Source organism: Xenopus tropicalis, chromosome 3 (assembly GCF_000004195.4).
Source record: "Xenopus tropicalis strain Nigerian chromosome 3, UCB_Xtro_10.0, whole genome shotgun sequence".
In the NCBI taxonomy this organism is placed as follows: domain Eukaryota; kingdom Metazoa; phylum Chordata; class Amphibia; order Anura; family Pipidae; genus Xenopus; species Xenopus tropicalis.
The window spans coordinates 29,633,680-29,656,985 of record NC_030679.2 but is presented as its reverse complement, the minus strand read 5'-3'; positions in this window follow the sequence as shown (position 1 = coordinate 29,656,985).

Sequence of the window (23,306 nt, the reverse complement as noted above, 5' to 3'; positions counted from 1 at the left end):
CATTTTTATTGTGCCTCCTAAATACTATAATCACCTTTTGTATTTGTATTTACCTAATTTTCCTTTGAGCAGCTCATAATCAGGGACTTCTTATTAGACTGGTCATTGTTTTATCAGCTTTATTAAAGTTCTGTTGGACAGGAAGTGACAGGAAGTGATTAAGTAAAAATGGCTTCATATCTTTGTTAAGTGCCAGAAATAACAGAAACCATAGATATTTATTAATTAAAACAATAAGCAAAAAGTGTGTTCAGCACAAGTCCTATCCATTCAGCTCATGTTCATGTTGAAATGGGATGGTTACTGTCCCTTTAAGTAAAATTGTCCTTAAGATAAATAAGCTAGGAAAAGCAGAAGAACCAAAGCAACCTTATTTTAAAGGAACAGTAACACCAAAGTATGAAAGTGTTTTAAAGTAATTAAAATGTAATGTGCTGTTGCCCTGCACTGGTAAAACTGGTGTATTTGCTACAGAACGCTCCTACAGTTTATATAAATAAGCTGCTGTGTAGCCATGGGGGCAGCCATTCAAGCTGGAAAAAAGGAGAAAAGGCACAGGTTACATAGCAGATAAAAAATGAACTCTGTAGAATACAATTTAGGAGATTAAGATGCACCTGGTCATTGTTTGGTATAGTATGCTTTTCATATAAGTTATGTTTTAGTTAATTTGAGCCAATAAATGTTGTTGTTTTTATTCCACTGAAAATCTTTGCTATTTATTATTAGACTACAATGGCATTTTATCTGTTATCTGCTAAGTAACCTGTGCCTTTTCTCATTCAAATGGCTGCCCCCATGGCTACACAGTTGCTTTGTTTATATAAACTATAATAGTTTCTGAGACAAACACACCAGTTATACCAGTGCAGGGCAATAGTACATTATATTGTTATTACTTTTATACACTTTCATATTTTGATGTTACTGTTCCTTTAAATATAAAAAGTAACAGAAAGGTAAACCTTCATTTTAATTTGACATGAACTCTGAAATAGGGGTGATTAGAATCAGTGCTTAACTGTAATTTGCATCACCACACCTCAAGTCTTATATATAGGGGTGTGCTTCCATGAGGCAAGTTGAGAAACTCTCTTGAGGTAGCAGCATCCCTGAGATTACTAGGGGGTGGCAAAAAGTCTTGCCTGGTAACTTCAAGAATTGGAATTTTGGCTCTTTTAATTCACAGAACGCTATTGCGTTTTCTGCACTAATGTTGCAACCCCTCTTGGCCCCCTCAAATTAAAAAGGGTGAAGGGGCAAGGAGGGGATGGCACCAAAATCCCCTGATGCTAAAAATTATTTAAACATGAAAGAAACCCAGTAGGATTGTTTTGCCACCAATATGAATTCATGCAGCTTAGTTACCATCAAGTGCAGGGTACTGTTTTATTAATAGAGAGGAAATCATTTCTTAAAAATGAAATGATTTGCTTATAATGGAGTCAATGGGAGAGGGCCTTCCCTTAATTCTGAACTTTCTAGATAATGGGTTTCTAGATCATGGATCCCATACATGTACATTGTACATTTTGTTGAGGTCCTGTCTAATAAACTGATATATTCTATGGCGTAAATATGAAAAGGTGGCCTTCAGTAAATGGAAATGTCAGTCAGACACAAGGCTAAAGAGCTACTCTAAACCAGTTGTGAATAGAATGTTTGAAATGGTAAATTTCATGACATTGCCTGTGTACATTTAAGAGTTTTCTATTTTGTTGAATATGTTTTTATTTTCTCATCTTGATTAGTAATTCTTTCTTTTCTCTTTACTGATCTTACATTTTAGTTGTTTATTTTATTCTTTTCAATCCATATTGTCTTTATTTGTGACACCACAAAATGTATGCTCCACCAGCCATTCACTTGGCAAAACATTCTCCTCGGCTCTATTCCACTATCTAAAGCTGAGGCTACCTATAAATTTGTATTTGGCCCCTTTCCCACCTGTAAACTCCATACAAAACACTGAAACACCTGTGGGTTGGAAAGGCAGCAGTTAAATTTTTTAACCATAAGTTGCCCAATTGGATCCCCACCACTAGCTGCTAAAGGCTTTTCTTATGGAGATCCCCTTTACCCCCATCTCGGCAATGCTAAGGCTAACCCCCTTTTCTGTACTCCTTCCCTTTTAAAAGCGGCTAATATCCGCTACCCATAGCCTCAGCTCTAAACAACTTCTGCCATCACTTCAATTTCTTGACATTCTGCCCTCACTGTAACCCCCACATGGCTGCAACTGAATTTGCAATGCTCCTCAATGTCCTAACCATAAAGGAAGGGTGGGTGGTGCTGCAAAGGTAAAATGGAGCCAAGGTACTCTTGCTATGCCCACTTAAACCAATCTACTTTCCTCTAGCCAATTTGCAGCTGCCTACAACCCCCATAGCCCCACTTCCTGGCCCTGTCATTCAAAACACATGCTCTAAATGCAACCATGCTTGATGAATTTATCAGTTATTGGTACCTATGAAAATTTATAGTCGTTAACTGAGGCTGTTCAATGTTTCAGTACAGGTACTGGATCTATAATGCAGAATATCTCTTTTATTAGGTTCTGCAGATTCTAAAGTACTGTACCTTTCTTACTACTAACATAATAATAAAAAAGGCAAAATAATTTTGTTATAAACTAGAATTTATGCTAACTTAGCCAACATTATGTTAAAGGTATCAGGGGTAGTGGTGAGCGAATATTTCTCACCAGGCATTGATTCAAAGTGAATTTCTGCATTTCACCATTGCGAATTGTTTTGGGAAACTTCTGTGAAAATTTGCCTCAGAAAAATTTGGCATGCGTAAAAAAAATATTTGTTTAGCATCAAATTGGGTGCAGTCACTGCAAAATTGGATGTGGCAGCATCAAAAAAAGGGCACGGTTGCGTAAAAAAGGGTGCAGCCGCATAAAAACGCAGGCAACAAGAAAATTTGCGCGACAAATGCATTTTGCAAATTTTTGTGAATTTTATGGCAAAGCACACTGCCCTTGCCCTTCCTAAAATTGCCACTGGTATCTGGGCAATGAAGAATATAGCTGTGGCTTTATTATGAGGGATGGGAAGTCATCCTCCTTCCAGCCCTCTACCAGTCCCTTCGCTTGCATATCATTCAGATGGGCCCTGTCCTTACCTCCTGAAAATATGGCCGGCCACCAGATTTGAAATCCTATATGGGGAGTAGAGTGCAGCCGAAGCGCCTGCTAGATGAGCACCAAGGGACATTCTCTTGCTAGAAGAATTGTTTGTTTATTATGGGAAATGGCATTGCTGTACAGTATTCTGAAACTTTCTGGATAACCTGTTTCTGGATGATCAAACCAATACCTGTATTTCCAATTTTCAGTCATAAATGTTGTCCTAAAATTGTCCAGTTTTACTGCACAAACATCTGTTACTTTATTAAAAATTACATACTTATAAAACAGGTGGATGAAGGAGTGGAACCTGCCCAACTCACAGCTATAAAAACTCTGCTAAAAATAACTAGCAATATATTAAGGGAAATAACCTGTTATCTTGTGCCCCAGAAGTCCTAGTGATAACCAAATGCTCCAAGAAGATAACGGAAGGTAATAGAAGGTAGTGGGACTGTGTTGGAAGAAGCCTTTTGGGTGTCTGAGGAACTTAAGAGATAGTGTAAGTACTTAGTCGTAATAGGAAGTTTCACAGAAAACTTTGGTTATGAGACTCTCAGAGAACATATGTGGATACCTTTGATACCTTCATATATGAGAATGCTGCTATAGTACTGCTACACATTGTGGCCCTCAGTAAGTCACTTGCTGAGGTGCACTATAAAACACAGAAGAATGCTGTTTGTATCAGTAGATTTGTATACATACGGCACCACAGAGGTTTAAAGCAGCAATTCAATATTTTACAATGTAAAAACATAGTTTGGCTAAGAAACTAATGTTGGTTTCAAAAAACAGGGTGACAGGTTCCCTTTAAGTGTATTTAACTTTTTAAGCAAATATTTCTGATTACGTCACTATTCAAAATCTTCACTTGAACCTAAAAGGTGCTTGCAAAAGTCATTGGATATTCTGTACGCAGGGTCAGTGATCCATTCAGAATTGCTTATTCTCCTTTATTTAGATTTAATAAGCTCCCTGTACATTTCTTTTCGGAGTGCACAATTACTTTTTATAAGAGAATCACCCACATGCAAGTACATTGCTTACAAAGGTCTCCTAACGTTCTTCTGTGTAAGTAACAGTATCCTTTGATCAAGGTACAAGGTGAATTGTGCCTGGCGACTTTTCAGGTGAGAATAACATATATCTAACATCCACTTTTTTTTAAATTGGTTGGATATTCTATGTTTTCTTTTTATCTCTTTTGTGTCTGGATATAAAGTTTTGCTCCGCACACAGTTATTTGGGTATCTGACACTATAGTGGAGGAATGCACTAGTTGGAGGAGCACAGAGCTGACTTTTTTACCCCCCCTTTGGCATATATATATAATATCATCCAAAGCCTGTGCTAGACTTAAGGTGGCACGGACATATTTAAGGATTGACGCTGCTGATCGGAGTCCTTTAGGCTGATTCAGAAACTCATTTGCCCGGCATCTGTCGGATCAGGGACCCCATCAGCTCATTGGTGCAGTCCTCAGTCAGACTATGCCCACCGTCAAATTAGCCCAATATCACCCACCTTAGGGTGGAACCTCGTCAAATGAGTGGATCTCAGCATGTATGGCCACCTTTTGCTGGAAAACAAGGCAGACGAACGTAGTACTGTTCATTACTTTCAAATTACCCTTCATCTTGTGCATTACTAATGTGCCTTCTTTTCCTTCAACTCCTTGATGTCCACTAATGATGATAAAGGCTTCATTTAATTGTCTGTTTCTAGGAAGCAGAGCAAGCAATCTGTCAGTCTAAATTGTATGGCACCTTTGTCAAAAGGTGACCCCTGCAGCTATCAACACTTCAAGGAATCCTGAGCTTGAAACCAAGGATTGCACTCTCTGTAATCCATTTATAAAAGGGAGCACTCTTTGTAATCTTGCTTTGAATATAAGCATTTAATCTTGCACTTTATACGCCAATATACTAATCAGTCACATCTTACTAACTATCCTTTCTAACCAGGGCTCTCTATAACAAAGAGGCAATGGATATGAGTGAAATCTTGTAGTACAGTAGTTACAGAAGCATCTCTGACAGCAAATGAAAACTTTTCTTTAAATCTGATGCTAGCTGACCTTCAGGCCCCTGGGATCACTGGGAACCTTGCTATACAGAGTACAGGTATAGGACCCATTATCCAGAATGCTCGGGACCAAGGGTATTCCGGATAAGGGGTCTTTCCGTAATTTGGATCTTAATACCTTAAATCTACTAAAAAATCAATAAAACATTAATTAAACCCAATAGGATTGTTTTGCATCCAATAAGGATTAATTATATCTTATTTGGAATCAATTACAAGGTTCTGTTTTAATTCTACATAGAAAAAGGAAATCAGTTTTAAAATTCTGAATTATTTGATTAAAATGGAGTCTATGGGAGACAGGCATTCCGTAATTCGGAGCTTTCTGGATAACGGGTTTCCGGATAAGGGGTCCGATACCTGTACTAAATTACTGTCATTACTATTTAAAATAATATATAGAGAGTTTTTTTCTAAATTAAATAAAATATCATGCAGACTCTTGATAAAACATGTTAAGTTACCTTTGGTAATATGTAGTGATGAGTGAACCCTGTTTGAATGCAAATTTTTCTAATTTTGAGTTCAATGAGCATTTTTTTCCTCATCATTTATTCATTCTGAAATGGCAGAATCTGTACCATTTTTTTCTTAAGTCAAAAGCATTGAAGTCAATTGGCATTTTTGAGCCAAAAACATTGGAGTCAATGGGTGTTTCATCACTAGTTGTGGCATATGCCGGTGTTTGTAGTCTATTCATATGTGGCTGAAGCAATACTTTTAAAGAAGGCTTTTGTTCTATACAGTTTTAATAATTGTATAGGGTGGCCTGCATATCAAAGACCACCCTATAAAAAGGGCTCCTTATTCTTTCAACTGGAGACCCCAACTTTTTTGCCGTCCCCTTATCAAAATAGGCCAGTTCTCAGTTCAGTTTGGGCTTTAATAAAAATTGTAACTTCATAAAATGATGTTTCCAGCTCCATTTACCCTCCAGCATCACCCTACACTACACCATTTACTTGGTTGCTTTGCAATAATCAATTACAAATTGATACAAAATAGTGCCAATTTATTTAGACCCTCCAAGCTTACAGAGTAATGACATGTGTATGGGCGTACATGTAACTTTTTGCTTTCCTCAGCATTTTTCTTTTCCCTCATTAGTTTTGAAAAAAGTTAATGAGATTTGCCACGCGGCAGTAATTTCAGTTTTGGGAAACGGATGCTTAGCCCCATTAGCATAACCCACTCCATTTAAAGATAGCAAACTCATTTTAGCCAACTGTAAGCATTTTCTTTTTTAAACCAAGAAGTTTTTCTAAAATTAAGACTTTGATTCCCATTGCCAGCAAAGAGGATGTAAAGATATGGTGTAACCAAAAGTGTCAATGCCAATGTGTATGTTCAAAGTCAGAAATCATAGATAATATTTAAGCTTTTCAAACATTGACATGTACCAAGATGAAACTGCATTTGCTTTATACAACAATATTGTATTAGAAGCGATTTTACTTTGGATTTCTCATGTTCAAAGTATTTTTGGTGCCGCCATCTGCTTAGAAAATAATCAGAATGTGAGAAATGAATGGGGGGGGGGTTAACATACAATTTCAAACATTGCAATGATGTAACTATTTTTCCCACACACATACAATAAACCTATATGGTAACTGGAGCTCTTCTGCTCTTGTTCTATAACAGACTCAGGCATTCTGGGATGCAGTATGGTCTAGCATATGGCTGTGTTGATATACAAGTAAACGCCTTACAATCAATGTGAATAAGACTGTTCTTTTTAACACAAATTTCCTAAAAATATGAAAGCAAAAATTACACGGATATAGTTACTTACCAACTGCGCAACATGAAAAAACTGGAACGTCTTTAATTTTGATATTGGTTAATCTTAAATAATATCACTGAGTGCTTCTTGACTTGATTGGCTTGATTCTTTCTTTCTAGCAATTTTTTTTGTATATCTTGCATTTTAAAAATCTCCAGAAATATTTGGACAACTTTTCTACTGATAGCAAAATTCTAACTACTCTCTCCCCCTATTGGCCTATGTGTAAGAGGTTAATTAGTGCTGGTGCTAGTAAGTGCTGGTTCATATCCCCAGCCAAGCAGTACCTAGGAAAGAGTAAATAAATTGTGTGAATAATTTATTGTTGTGTATAAATATGTATACAGGTATGGGGCCTGTTATCCAGAATGCTCGTGACCTGGGGTTATATGGATAAGGCATCTTTTCGTAATTTAGATCTCTACAATTTAAGTCTGCTAAAAATCATTTAAAGATAGGATTATTTTGGCTCCAATAAAGATTAATTATATCTTAGTTGGGCTCAAGTACAGGCACTGTTTTATTATTGCAGAGAAAAGGGAATCATTTAACCATTAAATAAACGCAATAGGGCTGTTCTGCCCCCAATAAGGGGTAATTATATCTTAGTTGGGATCAAGTACAGGTAGTGTTTTATTATTACAGAGAAAAGGGAATCATTTAACCATTAAATAAACCCAATAGGGCTGTTCTGCCCCTAATAAGGGGTAATTATAACTTAGTTGGGATCAAGTACAGGTACTGTTTTATTATTACAGAGAAAAGGGAATCATTTAACCATTAAATAAACGCAATAGGGCTGTTCTGCCCCCAATAAGGGGTAATTATATCTTAGTTGGGATCAAGTACAGGTACTGTTTTATTATTACAGAGAAAAGGGAATCATTTAACCATTAAATAAACCCAATAGGGCTGTTCTGCCCCTAATAAGGGGTAATTATATCTTAGTTGGGATCAAGTACAGGTTCTGTTTTATTATTACAGAGAAAAGGGAATCATTTAACCATTAAATAAACCCAATAGGGCTGTTCTGCCCCCAATAAGGGGTAATTATATCTTAGTTGGGATCAAGTACAAGGTACTGTTTTATTATTACAGAGAAAAGGGAATCATTTAACCATTAAATAAACCCAATAGGGCTGTTCTGCCCCTAATAAGGGGTAATTATATCTTAGTTGGGATCAAGTACAGGTTCTGTTTTATTATTACAGAGAAAAGGGAATCATTTAACCATTAAATAAACCCAATAGGGCTGTTCTGCCCCCAATAAGGGGTAATTATATCTTAGTTGGGATCAAGTACAAGGTACTGTTTTATTATTACAGAGAAAAAGGGAATCATTTTGAATGAATCATTCAATCATTATTTGCTTATAATGGAGTCTATGGGAGATGGCCTTTCTGTAATTAGGAACTTTCTGGATAACGGGTTTCCGGATAAGGGATCCCATACCTGTACCAACTAAGGTATAATTTGTGAGGAGGTTATTAAATAATAACTGAATATACTAAGAAAAATTCTCCCTAACAAATATTTAATGCCAAGGCATCCCCTGTTCATACATTATTTACTGATAGTATATACTTGTGTATATAAACAGGCAAATAATAATGAAACAACAGTACCCAGGTACATGTATTGGACCCATTTTCCGGAAACCTGTTATCCAGAAAGTTCTGAATTACGGAAAGGCCATCTCCCATAGACTCCAAGCATTCTAGATAACAGTTTACATACCTGTACTTGAAAGGAAAAGGAAAGGTAAAAAATAAGTAATCTTTATTAGAAAGGTCTATATAAATACAGCCATAAACACTTGCAGTACTGCTACTCTGAGTTCTCAGTGAAAAGAAACACAACATTTCTTTCCTTTTAAACTTTTTCTTTCCTTTTCTCAGAAAAACCCTTCAGGGCATAGCACTAGTCTGTTTAGTTTGCTCTTCTCTCCCCCTCTCTTCTTCTCCACCTCTGCTGTAATCTGAACCCAGAGCACAGAGATGCAGGCACAGAAGTGACATCAGACCAAGCTTCTGTGTCAGACTTCCTGTTCTCAGAAAAACCCTTCAGGGCATGACACCAGTCTATTTAGTTTCCTCCTCTCTCCCCTTCTCTTCTTCTCCACCTCTCTGGTATAATCTGAACCCAAAAAACAGAGATGCAGGCACAGAAGTGATGTCAGACCAAGCTAAAATGGCAGCTGCTATGTTAAACAGAGAGAGCTTCTATGGCTGTTTACTCGGGTATGATAAAGCATTCTGCAGCCTAATATAGTGTTATAGCTTGCACTATTCTGACTAATCTATTGGCAATAAAATGCCAGAATTCCTTTCCGTCTTCTTTAAAGTGTAAAACAGTGCAGCATATATCTTATAATTATCAAAGAGACTCTACATCAAGTTACAAGTAGTAGAAATTTTCCTGAACACAGCCCTGTTCTTCATACATACAGTATCTATATCTATGCTCACTGTTGCCCTACTTCCATGTTAGCGGTTATTCATGCACATAGAGCAGGGGATCTGTTGCAGCTTGTTCCCATTTCGGTACAAATACCTATATAATCGATATAATGACTGATGCCAAGTCTTCAGTGAGGAATGGCAGATCATAGTAGCTATCTCTTAATGAATACTGCCTTGGGGTGAGGCTGGCAAGGTCCTATTTATTTGATTAAATGTGAATAAATGCTGTGGTCATATTACCCCATTTCTGGCTCCTGGTGTTTCATTTAGTAGGATGGCTGAAAGTGAAGGGTCAATTAAGGAGTCTATTCTGTTTCAGCTGCTGTGGCTATGTAATTACTGATCCCTAGACTGTCCCAAGTCCCAGTGGAATGGCAATAACTTACATAAGGGCAGTATCCACAGATAGGCGACTCAATGGAAGACACAGGTGAAGATCTTGAAGAAGTTTAATCTTGCAGTGCAGATCTTACAGTGACAAATCCATAGGTCAAAACGAAATAGCTTTACCAGGTACAGAAAGATGGATGCAGCACATGCTTACAGATACTTGTCTGAAAAATACTGACTGTGGGAGGGGAGACTAAATGGGAGGAACCAAACTACAGGGAAGAGAGAGGGACAAACTAGCTACAGGCAAACTAGTTGATGAACATCATAACACATGTATGTGGGACACAACACTCCCCGCCTGAAATCTTTAGATTTCACTAATATATACCGACATTAGTCTAATGTTAAGTTTACAGCTCAACGAATTAGTCCTTGAACCTGAAAAATAAAGCAAACAACAATAAACATAGCAAACATGTTGAAGAGGTCTCGGTAGGTTCTCTTGACAGAAGTTCTTGTAACACAACAAAGAACAACCCATCTTCAAGTCAGAGAGGCCACAATATGTCAAACCTCAGCTGACTCACAATTGTATTCCAAAGGATAAGCAGTTTCAGGTCTCAGGAGTCTTGCTTTGACCTGAAGAATGTTTTTCACAAGGTAGAAGCAACACCACCTCGGTAACAGGTCTGAAGAAGAATTTAGTTGTACCTCCTTTGGTAGTCTTAACTTCGACCTTCCTCACTTTCCCATCTTCACTGGGAATGGCTTTGACAATAAGTCCAGTTGGCCAGTCATTGCGAGAAACTTCTTTATCTCTCAGTAGCACAAGGTCTCCTTCTTGAAGATTCGGCTTAGTCTCTTGCCATTTATGGCGGCTTTGAAGGGTATGCAGATATTCTATCCTCCAACGGCTCCAGAATACGTTGGCCAGATGTTGGACCTGCTTCCACTGACGTCTGTGAATATTAGAGCAGTCCAAGTCCACAGGTGGTAGTGGGATGTTGCCAACCATCTGGGTGAGAAGAGTTGCAGGAGTCAATATTGTTGGAGAATCCGGATCTGAGGACACTGGCACAAGTGGTCTTGCATTAATTATCGCAGAAACTTCAGCTAGAAGAGTAGTCAATGTCTCGTGGGTAAGTCGAGAACCTGAGTCTAACAACATGGAATTTAAGATTCGCCTTGCAATTCCAATCATGCGTTCCCAGGAACCTCCCATGTGGGAAGAGTGAGGAGGGTTGAAAACCCATGAGCATCCACTGTTTTTCAAGAAATTATCAAGTTGCAGTTCCTTGCAGGCTCCAACAAAGTTGGTTCCACAGTCAGACCTGAGTTGCTTGACGGGACCTCTAATGGCGAAAAACCTGCGAAGTGCATTGATGAAACAGGAGGAGTCCATAGATTCAATTACCTCAATATGCACGGCTCTTGCACTTAGGCAGGTAAACAGTACGGCCCAGCGTTTGTTATTAGCCACGCCACCACGGGTCTTGCGTGCACAGACCGACCATGGGCCGAAGACGTCTACACCAACATAGGTAAAAGGTGGGTCAGTGCTCAATCTGTCTATTGGGAGATTAGCCGTTTGCTGATGCTGATGAGTTCCTCTCAACCTACGACACTTAACACACTTGTAAATCACTGAAGAAATGCATCTTTTCATGCCGGTGATCCAAAGACCTGCTGATCTGACAACACCTTCGGTGAACTGTCGGCCTTGGTGCTTCACTTGTTCATGGTAATGCCGAACTAAAAGAACAGCTACATGGTGACTGCCAGGAACAATAACTGGATTTTGCTCCTTGCTAGAAAGGTTGGATTTTCCAATCCTACCTCCTACTCGTAACAACCCATGTTCATCAATAATTGGATTCAATTTTAGAAGAGGATTGTTTTTGGGAACTTTGCAGTTTTCTGTGATAAGGTTGATCTCCTTTGTGTAGATCTCCTGTTGCACACATTGAAGTATAATTTCTTCAGCATGAGAGATTTCTTCAACGGTGGGATGATTCTTACAAATGTGCCAACCACGGCACTCAAGTGGCATTCCAGAATTACCCTTGAAGCAGCAAGCAATATGTTTCAGTCGTGCAACGACACGGATTATAGATGACCATGTGGAGAATTGCTGGAAGCGGTGTGATCCAAGTGTTTTCTTCTGATGTATGGTCGTGTAAAGAGTGATACTTTCAGGTCTGATTTCCTTGTCAACTTCAGAACCCACTAAGTTGAAGACATCAGTAGAGCTGGACTCAGATTGATCATATAAGAAATCCGGGGGCAATAGCCAGTTTGACCTTGCAAGTTCATTTGCTGGTAATGCCCTAGTGCCATGGTCTGCGGGGTTCTGATTAGTTGAAATGTAGTGCCATTGTTGTGGTGTGGAGAACTTACGGATACGTTCTACTCTGTTGCTGACATACACGTAGAACCGTCTGGTTTGGTTGTGAATGTACCCGAGTACAACTTTGCTGTCAGTGTAGAAGTCAAAGGAATCGATCACAGTGTCCATTTCACTCTTTATGGTTTCTGCCATTTCTACAGCTAACACAGCTGCGCAGAGTTCAAGCCTTGGAACAGTATGTCCAGACTTCGGTGTCAGCTTAGTCTTACCAAGGAGAAATCCCACAGAAGGTCTATTATCAAGTCCAGTAAGACGAAGGTAGGCTACAGCTGCAATTGCCTCAACAGATGCGTCTGAAAAGATGTGAATTTCTTTTCTTTTAGCGGAAGCTAGGGAGATAGGTGTATAACAGCGTGGGATTTGGGGATTTTGGAGTGCCTTTAAGGAATTCTTCCATGTTTTCCATGCCTTCAGCTTATTATCAGGTAGTGGAGTGTCCCAGTCTACTTTCTTCAAAGTAAGTTGCCTCAGCAGAAACTTTCCTCGGATTGTGACTGGAGCTACAAATCCCAAAGGGTCGTAGATGCTGTTGACTACTGACAAAACTCCCCTTTTTGTGAAGGGCTTATCACAGGTTGACACTTGAAAGGTGAATGTATCTTGCTTGATATCCCAGAGCAAGCCGAGACTGCGCTGCATGGGAAGGTCTTCAGACCCTAAGTCAAGATCCTTTAAGTTAGTAGCGTAGTCATCTTTGTCAAAGGCCTTCATTACCTTGTTGCTGTTGGAGATGATCTTGTGGAGTCTGAGGTTGGCCACAGACAACATTTCTTGGACTCTTCGTAGAAGGTCAATGGCTTCTTCCTCTGTAGGAAAGGATTTAAGGCCATCATCCACATAGAAGTTTTTCTCCACAAAATGACGAGCATCAGTTCCATACTCTTGTTCCCCTTCTTGGGCGGTTCTTCTCAGCCCGTAGATTGCTACTGAAGGTGAAGGACTGTTCCCGAATACATGCACTTTCATGCGGTAGTCTATAACCTTGTCATTCAAGTCATTGTTCCTATGCCATAGGAACCTAAGGTAATTTCTGTCCTGTTCACGGACAATGAAGCAGTGAAACATTTGTTGGATGTCGGCCATTACTGCTATAGGCTCTTGTCTGAATCGGATGAGCACTCCTATAAGGTTATTGTTCAAATTAGGCCCAGTAAGGAAAACATTGTTCAAACTGACTCCTTGATATTGAGCACTCGAGTCAAATACTACTCTAATTTGACTAGGTTTGCGGGGGTGGTATACACCAAAGGATGGAAGATACCAGCATTCTTCACCTTCCTTCAATGGTGGAGCAGGTTCAGCATGATCATTTTCTAAAACCTTCTGCATAAACGATACAAAATGTTTCTTCATCTCTGGTTTCTTCTCAAAGGAACGTTTCAATGAAGCAAATCTGGAAACTGCCTGCTGACGGTTGTTTGGCAGTCTCTCTCTAGGTGTACGAAAGGGTAGAGGGGCTACCCAACTGTTTTCTTGGTTTTGAGTGAAATCTTTATCCATGATCTTGAGAAACTCTTTGTCTTCAATGGCAAGTGCTGGTTTGTCATCATTACTAGTTGAAATGAATACTGTGTCACCAATGCAATCCTCCAGGTGATTAAAGGTGGATTTACTGTCACTGGTGGCGGATTGCCAGTCTCTGGTGCTGTTGAATCTCTCCTTTACACTGTAATGATAAGGACATGGTTCGAAAAGGGTTTCGCGTCCATTAGGTAGCATGTAAGTTTTGCAAGAAGAAATATTGGTAGCTCTTTTCGTTCTGTTTATACACACGTTGCCAATGACAACCCAGCCAAGATCAAGTCGCTGGGCATACGGAGCATCATGGGAACCATTTATTTGCTGGCGTGCTTTATGCACCCTTAGAATGTCTCTGCCGAGCAAAAGAAGGATTTCTGCATTTTTATCAAGTGGTGGTAAGTGTTCAGCTATAGCTCTTAAATGTGCATGATGAAAGGCAGCTTCAGGAGTAGGGATCTCTTCTCTGTGGGAAGGAATCTTGTTGCATTCAACAAGGGTAGGCAGTGGCAGTTCTACAATACCATCAAGAGAAGCTATCGTAAATCCATTAGCTCTTCTTCCCGACACTTCTGTAACACCTCCACATGTGCCAAGTGTGTATGGTAGGGAATCTCCTTTAACCCTGAAGTGGTCAAAGAATTCTGGCTTGGCAAGCGAGTGGTTGCTTTGATCATCCAGAATCGTATATAGTTTCATGGCTCTTTCAGGCTGTCCGTTGGGGTACACTCTGACTAGGCATATTTTTGCACAAGATCTGTCGCAAAGATCTTCTCCACAAACCTCAGTGCATGTAGAAGAAATTGAAGTAGAGTTTGCTGTCTGATTTGTTTTCTCCCCGCCATGATTTGTGGCAGGATCAGAATCTGCAGAAGAAGAGGTATGCTGAAGTGGATGGAGTGCTTGTACATGGGTACCGCTTCCACAATCTTTACATTTGATTTCAGCCTTACAATCCTTTGCGAGATGTTCTGTTGAAGCACAACACTTAAAGCAAATCCCGAGTTTCTTTAAGATTTCTTTGCGTTCTTGCAGTGGTTTTTTCCGGAACCCAATGCAGTTCTTAAGGGCATGTGGTTTCTTATGAATTGGACATTGGCGATTGGGATTTTCTGTATTCTCTCCTTGTCCGCCCCTTTCAAGTTTAGCAACAGGATCAGGTAGCACATTAGTCTTTTTAACTGACATGGGGCCCCTATGACTCCTGGGTTTATCCAGAGCAAATTTGTCTTTACCGAAATTCGGACCTGAGATGTTTGACTCATTGAAAAGGAAGCTTGGATCGTTCTTGGTTTCTGCGATGTTCTTGACGAAGTCACAGAAGTAGAAGAATGGTGGGAAGGAAACATGTTTCTCTCTCTTGTACTTTGAGCCCATGGTTGCCCACTTCTCCTGTATTCCATATGGCAGTTTTGCGGCAATTGGATTTACACCGTGGGCCGTGTCAAGATAGCTGAGGCCTGGGAGGTGTGGATCTGCCTTAGCAAGCTGTAGTTCAAGCAAAAGATCACTCAGTTCCTGAAATTTCTGATTATCCTTACCGGATATCTTGGGGAAGTCTTTCAATCTTTTAAGCAGAGCACTTTCTACAGCTTCCGGACTACCGTAACTCTGGTCTAGGCGTTCCCAAGCTGCATGTAGGCCTGCAGATGGATTGTCAACGTGGACAGCTTTCAGTCGCTTCACGCGTTCTCTTGACTGAGGACCTAGCCACTTTATTAACATGTCAAATTCTTCACCAGGAGGTATTCCAAGGTCATTTATGGCAGCTTTAAAGGTAGACTTCCATCCTCTATAATTTTCAGGGTGGTCATCGAAGCTTGCGAGGCCAGTGCTTGTGAGCTCACGGCGAACCATGTATCTAGCAAGATCTGACACATCGGCACATGGTGGCCTAGGGTAGTATGGGTTCGCATGGGGGTTTAAGCCAGGAACGGGTTGGAAGTTCATTGCTTTGGCAGGACGTGATTCAGAAGAAATGTTGTTATCAGGAAGCATACCAGTAACTGGAAGAGGTGACGGTAACTTGGCCAGGATGTTGACCCCTGGGTTGACAGACTGATACTTAATAGTCTGGGGCTTGTGAGGCGAGGTATGGCTTGAGGGCCCATCTTGATGGGCAGAGGGACCAGAAGGTTTGAGGTCTTGCGTGGTCACAATATTTTCAGAAAGCTGATGTCTTAAAGGAGTGTATGTGTCATCAGGAGCCTCAGAAGTGGCAGAGAAATTGCTGTTCTGGTTGAGGACATAGTTCTTAGTGCGCTCCATGGCATCTTCTGAATTTGCCATGCTGACGCTGTCTAAATCACTTCCAACAGCCTGTTCTAAAACTCTTAATTTTGCTTCTGCTGTAGCTTGATCACATTTTCTGTCTAAGACTTCAATTTCAGCCTTCTTGCGGGCAGCTTCTGCCTCCATCTCTGCTTTCTTACGGGCAGCTTCTGCCTCCATCTCTGCTTTCTTACAGGCAGCTTCTGCCTCCATTTCTGCTTTCTTATCTGCGAAGGCAGCTCGCACCTTGGCTGCCTCTACCTCTGCACGAGCCCTTATAAGTTCACTGAGCGTGGAACTTCTTGAATGGGATGATCTCGAAGATCTCTTAGAGTGCCTAGTAGATGTGGAGCGATGAGATGCAGTTTCTTGCAGCTGTGTAATTCTTGCCTCTACATTAGCTTTGGTTTCAGACACCTTCTTACTTCTCTCCTGGTTCAGATGTTCAAACCTTTTCAGTTCTTCTAAAGATTCTTCTGTGTTTGTGCTCTTTAGGAATGACATGTACTTAGTGCAGAGCTTCTGGTAAGTTTCATATACAGACTTGAAGCGTAAGAGAGCGCCCTCTAGTTGCAGTACTCTCTGGCTAGGCTGTGTGACTTCAGACATGTAGTGTACAGTCCTCTCCCAGCGATGTGCTAGATCAACTGAGAACTCTTCCATGGTAATCTCAAAGTTTTCTTTAGATTTCCAAGAAAGTTTGGTTACACGTTTGGGTTTGACACTTGCTTCTGTCAGATTATCTGCACCTTCCTCTTGCAGCAGAGTGTCAGCCATTTGCTGATCTTCAGTGTTTTCAGCCTGGCTCAGAGGGGAGACTTGCTCAGCCATGAGTGTCAGGTTACAGGGAGCTGCTGCGCGTGGGTTGATACAATGTAACAGTTTGCAGAGGGCAGGCACAGGGGGGATGCTCTGCAGGTAGAAATGCTGCCTCTCTTGGCTTAATGCAGGCTGATAAGCAGTATTGAGAGTACACAGATTATAATGCACACAATTTATAATGTAGAAACACAGTTTATAATGCAGACACACAGCTTATATTCCTACTGGCCTTTTCACAGATAACTGTAGTGTAGCAGGAGTAGTTCTGACTGAGATGCTGTGTAAGTTCTGTAATATGCCGGATGCAATATACTGCGATCTGGAGTGTGACTAGCAGGGCTCTCAGGCTGCTGAACGTCACAGTGATGACTGTATGGCCTTCTATTCGTTTTGACTATTCTGTTTCAGCTGCTGTGGCTATGTAATTACTGATCCCTAGACTGTCCCAAGTCCCAGTGGAATGGCAATAACTTACATAAGGGCAGTATCCACAGATAGGCGACTCAATGGAAGACACAGGTGAAGATCTTGAAGAAGTTTAATCTTGCAGTGCAGATCTTACAGTGACAAATCCATAGGTCAAAACGAAATAGCTTTACCAGGTACAGAAAGATGGATGCAGCACATGCTTACAGATACTTGTCTGAAAAATACTGACTGTGGGAGGGGAGACTAAATGGGAGGAACCAAACTACAGGGAAGAGAGAGGGACAAACTAGCTACAGGCAAACTAGTTGATGAACATCATAACACATGTATGTGGGACACAACAGAGTCCCCTTGTCAAAGGAATGTTCACACAGGCAAAAAGGTACTGCACAAGCAAAAACAGATATCATTATGTTGCCCCTAAAACGTTTTCTCTTACATTTATTCAATGTTCAATAGTACTTCAACACAATGACAAATGCATTAAACCTAACATAACATTCTTAATTAAAAAAAAGCAAAAAAAAAGCACTAGTACGCCAGAATCTGATTTATGCTTCTTAAGCATTTACAGATGCAGGCAGTTGAATTATAAATGTAATGAAATGTTACTTAATGCTGCAGTTGCAAAAAATATTGTAATATGTTGGGAAAAAAAAACTCTGATCTGCAGACAGGAATAAAAGGAATCAGTTCAAAGGAAAAAACAAAGATTGTGCTTTATCTCCCCTATTGTTCTTCTTTACCAGAACTTCTGTGTTCTTTAGTAGATATCAAGCTGCAGCTGTTGCATTCTTCCAAAATTATACTGACTTAGTTTCTCTGATGAAGAACAATTCTTTAAAACTCACAGCATGTATTGCTTAAAAGTTAACTACTCTAAATAACAGATAATAGAGCTCATGTATGTCTGCAAGTGACGTTGCGGTCCCTGCAACTCCCCCACAGTCAGTTGCAGAAAAAAAACATTCTCTAAGGCAGTGATCCCCAACCAGTGGTTTGTGAGCAACATGTTGCTCCCCAACCCCTTGGATGTTGCTCCCAGTGGTCCCAAAGCAGGTGCTTCTTTTTGGATTCCTGCATTGGAGGCAAGTTTTAGTTGAATAAAAACCACTGACAAACTAAAAAAAGGTTGAAGATCCCTGCTCTAAGGACTTGTACACATGAGAATTCCTTTCCCTGTGGAGCGTTCCACCTCAGAGGAATGCACCACAGGGAAATGCAGAAAGGATTGCACATGTGAAAGAGACCTTAAGATATTTGTGTCAAAATGTGCTCCTTTCACTTCTGTATAGATGTGCTCGGTGCCGCTCAGTCCTTCCTGTCTTCTGTTGCTAATTGAATGCTGCTGTGCCTATTGATGCACAAACTGCCTAAAATCCCTGATTTCCTCTGGATAGAATCCTCCCTCAGTCTTTTTAAAAACAAACACAAAGACTACCTTTTGGAGCATTCACCCAGCACCTGATCTGGGAACTAGCACTTATATTGTATTGTCACCCACTGTGACCTACAGCACTTATATTTGCCTATTTGTGTCCGTAACCCTCCCATATAGATTGTAAGCTCTACGGGGCAGGGACCTCCATCCTCTTGTGTCTTTGACTCTTAGCTTATTACAGTTGTATATTTTATTTATTTGTGCTTATTGTAATACTTTGTATTTATTTATTTTAATACCCCTGTTTATATTAATGTATTCTACTGTACAGCTCTGCGTACATAAGTAGCGCTTTATAAATAAAGTTATACATACATACATATTTATGGTAGGACTGAAAAAAGTTGGGAAGTTCAAACACATAGTTGATTCCTATAATCTGCTCCTAGCTGTGGACAGATTTGAGATTTAAAAATATAAGTAAAGGTGTAGGCTACAGTGAGGGTAATCACTGCAGTTTCAAACATACAAGTAGGCAACTACAGTCAACTGTACAATATTTGGTAGTTATTATCCTTTTGCATCCCAATTAAATCAGATAAACTGAGGGGGGACTGGCAGAGAGGAGAACTCTGTGCAACTCTCAGGTTAGTGAGCTGGTGCAGGAGGGGAAAATGTAATCCTATATAAAGCCTTCCATAGGACCTGACTAGTGCAAAACGGCATAACTAAATACTCGAAATGGCCATTCCAAGCGCTAAAAGCCATTTTAGGGATGCAAATCACACCACTCAAACTTCAAGTTTATTGAAAATACATGCTGAACAGGGTGGTACAATAACTGAGTGACCAAAGGTAAAGAAAAGAAAGAAGAAAAGATAATCTGCCCATGTAAGGAAAGCTGAATAAACCCCTTCTCCAAATTTTCTGGATTTGTGCTCCACCAGCTCTGGTTCTAAAAGGTAAAAATATGCCCCTATGGTATTTTAGAACCTGGCAAGAGTTCTATAGGGCAATTATATTGTGGAAGAGGTTTTTCAGCTTACTTCAAAAACATCCATTAATTCTGAATAATCAGAGGGTAGAATGGGATTAAAAAATGATAGAGTCTGCATAGCCTCAACTAAAAATATAAGATAAAACTAACTATTTTAGGCAGTTCCTCAAATGTAGTGATCCCCAACCAGTGGCTCGGGGGCAACATGTTGCTCCCCAACCCCTTGGATGTTGCTCTCAGTGCCCCCAAACCAGGTAGTTATTTTTAAATTCCTGACTTGGGGGCAAGTTTTGGTTGAATAAAAACAAGATTTCCTACCAAATAAAGCCCCCTGTAAGCTGATAGTGTGCATAGAGGCTGCCTAATAGCCAATCTTAGCCCTTATTTGGCACCTCCATTAACTTTTATGGTGCTTTTGTTGCTCTTGAAGTCTTTTTACATTTGACTGTGGCTCCCAAGTAAGAAGGGTTGGGGGCCCCTGCTCTAATCCACTCAATCAAGGGGGTTATTTTTAGGAGCCAAGGAGACCCTAAAAATACATTGAAGGAGAGATTTGGGAAGACATTAATATAAACTCATTCCATATTCACTTTATTTCTAAAAAGGAGAGCCATTAGCAACCTCTAGGGCCAATAACCTTGCTACCATTCCTGCAGGTGGAAGAAAGGCAATGATAGATTTGGGAATGTAGGGAAACTTTAACTGAATGATTAACTAAATGATTAATTCCTAGTGAAGAGTGAAATTTTTCACCAGGCATGAATTCGCTGAGAAACTCTATATTTCCCCATTGGTGACATTTTTTGCAAAATGCCGCAAAAGTTCACAGAGTGAGGAAAAAGTCACATAAAAAAAAGTTGCGCTCGCGTCAAAAATGTTGCGGTTGAATCAATTAAGTCGCAGTTGCATCAAAACAGTCACAGTCACAACAAAAAAAAGTTGTGCATTAGCCACATTTCGCAAATATTTTGCCGTTGCACAAATTTTTCAGCATAGCAAAATTGGATATCATCATTATTGATGAGTGAATCTGTTCCGTTTGTGAATCTTTCAAAAGATCCGCGAAACGGCGAAAAATTTGCAAAGCGGCGAAAACGTTGTGCGAAAAAATTGTCGGCCATGGCTATTATTTTGTTGCCCACGGCTATTATTTTGTCGCCCGCAGCTATTATTTCGTCGCGCGGCTATTCTTTTGACGCCTGCGCCTATTCTTTTTTGACGCCGGCAAAATTTTTTTGACGTGCGCGAATTTTTCGCGGCAAATTTTTTCATCCATTTCGCAAAACAATCCGCCAATGGCGAAATGCAGAAATTTGCCGCGAATCCATGCCTGGCAAAACATTTCACCCATCACTACTCATCAGTATTAATTCCCTGAAAACATAGAAATTGTTATTATATTTAAGCTCAGGTTCAGGCACAATGCACTAAGATGGCGCCTACACACCAATATTACAGCTACAAAAAATACATTTGTTGGTTCAAGAATAAAATTTTAAATGGCAAAGTAAATTATTTGCTATGTAAAGAGTGTAATTTAGAAATAAAAAGTGCACCCTACAAATCCTGACAGTATCCCTTTAGCAAGAAACATGGAAGCAAAGCAGCCACCTGTGTTTGACTGAAATCAGCTTTACTAAGGGGGAATGGAAGAGAAGAGAGCTCTGAGAGACTCGGCAGGTTAGTGAGCCAGGGCAGGAGGGGGAAAGCTCAGCATTGAAATAATGAGTAACTAAACAGTCTCATAGGCTGGGTCATAAACTAGGGAATCTGGAAATAAAATACTAAAGCATTTTACAGAGGACTGGAAGCAAGGCCAGGTCATACATGGATTTCAAGAAAAATGCAGCACCAAAGCATTAGACACATTTACAGTCAAACAAGCCAATGTTCAAACTCAGATTATCTAAGATTTCAGGAACACTCTTGCTAACACAACAAAAACCTGTCTGTTCAGGCAGTGAGCGGCTCCAGCCCTATAAAATGGCTCCCGCTGCATCTGATTGGTGCAAAGGAAAACAGGAATTAACCTATACCCTTGCTGGATAGGGCAACGTTAGGAACCCTAACAATGAGGTTGTTGAGAGAACAAAGCATTAAAGAAGTTAGTGCTTCTATTAATTCATCGTGACAAATGGGGGCCAGGCAGATCACTTTCTGCTAATCAATTTGGAACTTGAGAAAAAATTTATGGAAATTGTATGCATGCAATAGATCTTTGCTTGTGCCATGTATTCAGCGCTGCTTATCCAAAAGGGCCAATATATGAGAACTGAGTGAAGGAAAAGTTTCACCCACCTCACTGCTTGCACCCATGCCCATCCGTTCTGCTACAATTAATAAAATCCTCCACAAGCCGCAGAGTACAATGCTGAAAGATAGTAAGAACATAGCTCCCTAATGCCTTGCACCCCTCGGTACTCCTAAATTGCTTGCTCTGCATCAGTGCAAGATAGGGGTATGCGATATGCAGCCCACCTCTCCTCCTCTTTGTTATGAAATGCTAACAAATGCAACCAGCATCACATTCAGACACAAGTCACTGCACTAGCAGCTCAATGTGTTGCACCTAAAGCCAATTGATGGAAATTTTTTAGGCAATGGACTGTGCAGAATGCAGTACCGGAAACAGAATGTCTTGGATGTTTACTGTGCTTTATAAATATTCATCATTTTTTTGGCATTGCCAATGACATATGTGCCCAATTTATTAGGTGCAAGTAAACTGCATTTATTTTAGTGGGTCTGACCCTGTTTCAGATTCCCTATCTACATGGAAATGTAACCCCAGCAAGCATGCCTGCCTCTAAAAGCTGTCCCCGGCAGTCCCCATAACACACCCCAGACAATTGTATCTATTTCGAGACAGAAAGAAGGAAGTAGTGCTCCTTTGTCACCTGATCCACTCCTCTCCTCCCACATCCTCCAATCTTCCCATGCTGAAGGACGTACCCCCCTTTCCTTTGCACATTGCTGCTCTGTCCCCGTGTATCTGACAGGTAAAGGATCTACACTAAACCCTGCCTGACACAGCTGTGATCATTGGCCCTTACTGCAGTTCTGAACTTTGCAAATATTGCTTCCATTATGATTTTAGGTCTGGTAATATGTATAACATTATTTTCTATGGAAATATATTGATATTAAAATGTGTGGCTGTGATGTTGAGTGGGTGTACGACAATGGTATATAAGAAGTGGTATAGGAAGTGGGCATGGCATATAAAAATGTCCCTGTCCCTGGATATCACTTTGAAAATGTGGTAACCTTAGCATATAAATACTGATATGTAGGCCTTATATCCATTAAAGAGACAAACATAAAAAAAAAAACTACTCGCTTAAATACAAAAAGGATCCTCCAGTGCCTGCATTGTGTGCTGCCAATGTGTACTTTTCATGCAGTTATGGCTGGAGTCATAAAACACTTCCTACAACTACCTGCAATCTGGTTACACAATAATTATTACTGAGAAGCAGTTAAACTGGTAGAAATGATTCTCATTGGTTCATCTTTGTGCATATGCAATTCATTTCCATCTGCCTTCTTTACAGAGCTAGGAAACACAAACGGAAGAGTTTCAGGGAAGATTTCTGCCTCCTTTATCATTTTAATGTAAAAGTCTAGTTATTATCCAAATCCTACATGAATATTCCCCCACCCTGCCTTGAAAAAAAAT